This window comes from Cucurbita pepo, chromosome 10 (genome assembly GCF_057944985.1).
Source record: "Cucurbita pepo subsp. pepo isolate OVF chromosome 10, ASM5794498v1, whole genome shotgun sequence".
Classification (NCBI taxonomy): Eukaryota; Viridiplantae; Streptophyta; class Magnoliopsida; order Cucurbitales; family Cucurbitaceae; genus Cucurbita; species Cucurbita pepo.
Window position 1 is genome coordinate 8,740,480 of NC_141807.1, and position 6,142 is coordinate 8,746,621.

The 6,142-nt window shown below is 35.9% G+C and overlaps 1 pseudogene; it reads right to left on the reverse strand.

The window, feature by feature from the left end:
- Nucleotides 1-274: 274 nt before the first annotated feature.
- LOC111807014 (uncharacterized) lies at nt 275-1,382 on the reverse strand (annotated as a pseudogene).
- Nucleotides 1,383-6,142: the final 4,760 nt, after the last annotated feature.

The window sequence follows — 6,142 nt, forward strand, 5'->3', positions numbered from 1 at the left end:
TAACAGAAAAAGAAAATGGTAAGATCAGAAGAATTGGGAGAAATCTCTCATCCAATTGAAGAATGACTAAATCAAATCTAATTCAAATAACTAGATCAAATCTAATCCAAATAACTCAATCAAATCTAATCCTAACAATCCCTCCCTTAAACTGAACACGAATAGTAATCAGTTTATATCCACGACCTCATACCAAACTTCCACTAGGTAACTTCATCAATTCCCATGTGCCATTTCTGTTTATTGCTCCAGATCCCTGGCTTGCCTCCATTTCTCACTCTTCAATACTTCTCTAAAGTTTACAAAGTTTGCAGGTTCAGTAGGGGTAAACATGGCTGAGCTTCATCATCTTCTTTACAAAAAAAAACTTCTCCTATTGCATAGTCTCTCATCCGGACTGGTGGTCTCTTATTCCTTGCCTTATTCGAGCTAGGAGAGCTTGCTTCAGCCAAAGAGCCAGATGAAATATTTTCCTCTGCAGTATTTTCATATGCCGCTTCTATATCATTATTTTCATCTGCCGCTTCTATATCTTTATTTTCATCTGCCGTTTCTATATCATAGAGTCTGTATGCTTTTGACTCTTCACTAACTCCCAGCAAAACATAACTCAAACTCTTATCATCTAGCTTAGTTCTCTGAGCTGCCTCCTCTTTTTATCTCTGAATCAACTCGAGCTCACAATATTGTTCTTCTTCCTTCCGCTGCAGCTCCAGAACTAATCGTCGCTGTGCTTTTTCTACCCTTCTTCTATTCTCTTCCAGCATTTTATCTAGCTCTTCTCTCTCTTTTCGTGCTTGTTCTTCTTTTTGTCTTGTAGCAGTAAGAGCGGCTTCTTTCTCTTTCTCAAGCTGCACATCAACATCATCAAACAACTTCGTGCGACCTTCCTCTATTCGCCTCTGTATTTCTAATTTAGTCTCTTTAGAGTTTAGCCTTTCTTCAACATTCTTCTGAATTAATTTTTCCATCCTCCTAGTTGCATCTTCTTCTAACTTCTTCAACTCTGTTTCACGCCTTTTCTTCTCTTCTTCCTCTTCCTTAAGCTTCTCTATGGAATGATTCCGATCAGTGGATGCACGACTAGGACTGGAACTGGACGATTTGGGGAAAGGAGATAACGAGGAAGACCTACTTCTGCGTTGGCGGCTGAGGGAACTTGAACGGCTGCTTCTCCTGGAATTGGTAGTGGAATGATAGGGGGAAGAACTTGGGTCCCTTCTACATCTCTGACTATGGCGATAGGAATTGGAGCGGTGAGTGTACGACAGAGACCTTGAACCACTTTTCCCCATAAGTTTCAATTGAGTTTGAACGGCTGCTACAGGCTGAGATATAGCATGCAATACGAACATTCGATTCAAAGACATCTTTGTCTCCATGATTAAGCCTCTCTCAGGATGAAACACCTTGCATGTTCCATTTTGAAACAAAAAGGTAACGCCTTTGCTTGCAATTTACCAATACTCAACAAATTGTTCCTCAGGTCTGGCACATAGAACACTCCTGTGATTATCATTATGATTCCATTCACTTCCAGCAGTACATTACCCTTTTCGGTTACAACCATGCTTGAGTTGTTGCCCAGCTTCACTGAATCTCTGAAACTTCCATCAAAATCTGAAAAATATTTCTTCTTCCCACACTTATGATTGCTACATCCCGAGTCAAGGAACCACATATCTTCTCTATTGGCCTTATTCATATTCACGTAAGCCTCAGCGACATCTCTTCTAGACTCTCTGCATAGTTTGTCTCCTTCTCCTTGCTTTGACATTCCCATTGAAAATGTCCTAGCTTGTGACAGTTATAGCACTCCACTGTGGCCTTGTTGAAGGTTTGTCTGCCTCGTCTGGTATTGCTTTGACATTCCCATTGAAAATGTCTTAGCTTGTGACAGTTATAGCACTCCACTATGGCCTTGTTGAAGGTTTGTCTGCCTCGTCCCCTTCCTCTGTCTCTAAAGCTTCCACGACCTTGTCTCCTTCCTCCAGCAGACTGCACAAGTGAACTCTCCATCGACATACTTTTATTATGACACACGTAGAAGACTTCTGCTTTTAGTTTTAACTAGTTTAGGGCATGACTCTGATACCAAAATGTTAGGAACAAAAAAAGAAAACTGGAAAGATTAGAAGAATCGGGAGAAATCTCTCATCCAATTGAAGAATGACTAAATCAAATCTAATTCAAATAACTACATAAAATCTAATCCAAATAACTCGATCAAATCTAATCCTTACAGTTATCATATCTATTTGGTATAATATTTATGTATCGTATCTATATCTCATTTTTATTTTTGTTACTCTGAGATATTTTGCTTTTATAAATAGATATCTTCACAAAAATAAGTTTAATTTATGTTGAGATGGAGAATAAAAATTGACACTTAAGGACGTTGATACTTGGGACTTTGATTTCTCTTGGTGTGAAGCTTGCATCTTGCAATTACTTGGGTAGAGAACGTGTTTCACTTAAAATTCACTCAAGAGAAAATAACCAAATAACGAACCATATTTGAGAGAGGATAACTTTTTTTTTTTTTTAATCTTCGAGAAATAAGAAAGAATAAAAATTAAAGCATGATAGGAATGACATCTTCTTGAATCTTTGTTTTGTTCTCCTAAATGTATATAAAAAAAATAAAAAAATAAAAATCTTCTATATTTTTATATATAATTTAAGTACCTATTTAATAAAACTCCATCCAAACTTCTACTCATAAATTTAATTATTATTTGTATACAATTGTTAATATGTAAGAAAATACACGTACAAAATGTCTATACTATTGGTAATACACTAGTTTCGGTTGTTTGACTAAAACAATGCAACCATTGTCCAAACTAAAGAATTTGATTCGAGGCTATCTCCTAATAGAGTGAGGCTCAATTAGACTTTGTTGTAAGATTCGACCATATCAATTTGAATAGCGTTCTCCAACTATAAATATTTAACTCCAAAGTATTCACGAGCAAAGTAAGTTTGTTGAAACTATCTATAAAAGTGTTCCAAAGTGAGTCGTGGAGAAGATTTGCCTTAAAATCTAGTTCCAATTAAGGATTTCATTAAAGAGGAGATAAACTTTAGTTAGGTAAGGGGAACTTTAAATTACTTCATGTGGAGCTTCAATTACTATATGCTAGTTACAAGCTTTAGGATTGACTAATTCGACACGAATTCATGGATTTAGGGAAATTTTTTTGTAATTATCAACTACAACTTATGTTTTCAAATTTTTAGGACATAATTTAGGTAGTTGTTTTTATGAGTCGTAAACTTGTTTCTTTGCATAATATGGATTTAGTTGAATTATTATTATCGATAAGATGGAGAAAGAAATTGTCTTTGAATTGACTAATAGACCTAGGTTCATCGTTGTTGTCTTTTAACTTGTGATTTTGCAAAAAGCTTAACTAATATGAACTGTCATGTCACAAGAATATACCCTACACATCATTCAAGATGGCAATAAAATGGAGTTAAATTGAACGCACTTTAGTTTCATGTCTGGCGTGTTCAAGATAAAACATAATTGTATTAATGATATTGAGTCTGAAGTCTATAAGAATTTAATGATCTTAAGAGAAATTCCTCTTTTATTAGAGGATACCAACTTTATTTATGGTACGAGGAGTTCAAGAATCTAGATTTGAATCTGGTTAAGTAACGGTAAGATTTGAAAGTTTTGAATTCTAGACCAAATTTGTACCTAATTATTTCTTTTTATGACTTATTATAAATTAAGAGAAAAATATTTTTGTAAAGATAGATTTATCTCTAAAGGTTTCATGACCAAACCATGTGTGATTATTTTGGATGGGTTCGTAATAGAACTTACCGTTGAGATGAGGGAGCCTTCAAAGGTTGTGCACTCACAGATGGTGTTGTTATGTAGTGTTAGTCTGTCTTTGTGTTTGAGTTTTTTTGTATTTTATTTTATTTATTATTTTTTTTTTTTTTGTAATTGTATCCCAAACACTTTTTTTTTTTTGTTTGGATAAATTTGATCAACACCGTCTTATAATTTAATTTAATTTTATATTTAATGTTGTGTTGTTTTCTCAATCTCATTTTAATTTTACAACATTTTCTTATTTTATATTAATTTACTTTTATTTTTATTTGTTTTCATTCTCAATTTTAGTTTCTATTTGAGTTTTGAACCCTTAAAAGTTGGGTTGTGACAGATTGGTATCAGAGTAGACAGATTTTAAATTATATAGATTTTTTCTTAGGATAAATAGTCGTATATCTCTATGACTCAGCTCGATGACACGTCTCTCCGCGACCAAGTAAGCAGTATATGATATGTTGTAAAACTTGTATGAATTTATTGTATGTTTTGATTTTCGTGGTAGTTATAAAATGTCCTCGGACGTTAAAGAGTGAACGTTAACGATATAAGACAATACTGGATCAACGTTATAGTGTCTAGATATGATGAGGAGGAAAAGAGTGGTCATGAGATATCTGACTAGCCTTACGAAAACAGAGAGTTGTCGTTGCAAGGGCGAGACCTCTAATCCATGAAATTTTGGTACTAGAAATGAAGAAACTGGAGATGGTCCCCAAACGTCTGTATGGACCATTTCCAATCGCACTTTCTTTGGTTCCCTGGCAGCGTTAACCAGATTAACCCTACAGCGTGACAATCCTTGAACTTCCACTCCTCCGTGGTCATGGTATCCAGCTTCACCCCCAAAATGGGTTCCTGAATATCTTTCTCGTACAGATAATCTTCAATCTGCATCTTCTAGAAACTGATATCGAATCCATCAAACTTTTCAATTCCAGTCTTTGAACTTTCAATCTTCACAGATCGTGGTGAATCTCTCCTCGCTCTGATACCAGTTATTAGAATCACCCAACAACGCACACACTTGATCTAAATGAACACAAAGAACGTGATAGAGAAAATGTAAGAAGAAATATTGACTAATGGTTTTGTGTTAATGACTTCTGGTATGCAAAGAGAGGATATGGAGAATGAGAAATATACATTTAGGAAGCAGTGACTAATGGGTATACATATGATTTCAGTTTATTATATATAGCTTAACTACATGTAACCGCCTACTATATATAATTATTTAGTATATATATCTCTATCAGATTTTTACTATAAATAGTCAGCCTTCATATCCAACCTTCTAGAGCCCAAATAGTCAGGGATTGACATCCTGCTAGAACACAAAGCCATGTACATGCCCCTAGAAAAATGCCTAGTAGTAACGGAGTCTAACCCAACGATCATTCAGACAAACATCCATCAACCAAGAGGGGTGAAAATGATGACGATAATACAGTTGAGAAAGAATCTTAGCCATGATGAATCAACACTTGCTGCCATTGTTGTATTTGAAAAGGGGAGCTCAAGTGTGCCAACCTCAACAAAAACTTTATTACCACTACATGAACACCACGACCCAAAACAAGAAGGTCAGATATTAGGTTTTAACCCTACCAAGAGAGATAAATCACAAGATTAGTTTTATGTCGCCTACCACAAATAGAGGTCATGCAGCTCAGCCTGAGCTAGTTGAATTCTACAAATAGCAAAATGTCATGTTCACAGTCGGGTTTATTTGACCTGCAAAGGCTCTTGTCAATGATTACTCAAATGCTTGGCAAAGCCACCAAGCCAACACCTCTACTGAAGAAGGGAGACAAAAACAAACCACTAACGCAACACATGTTCACGCAAAAATACCATCCAGACGGATGTAGAGAAGGGTCGACCACCATCCAGACGGATGTAGAGAAGGGTCGACCACCATCCAGACGGATGTAGAGAAGGGTCGACCACCATCCAGACGGATGTAGAGATATTGACAAATTGTGTAAGGGCAGATGTCGCGGTCATGATTGGCCGAGGCATGTTGTCTGTGGCTGCATGTTAGATGTCTCAGCTATTCTTGTAAACGATTTGTGGTTCATGGTGGCATGCTCATTCCAAACACCTTTTACTTGCTTTCATCTTAGATAGGCATTTACTATTATTGTTGTGCCAATACGGGGTGTATGATTAGCCCTCAAAATCATATCTACACCCATCAGGACTAAAATGTCCCAAAATGTACTATAGAAGAACGTGACCAGTTGTTGTTTCTTCACTTTTAGCTTATAACATTGCTTT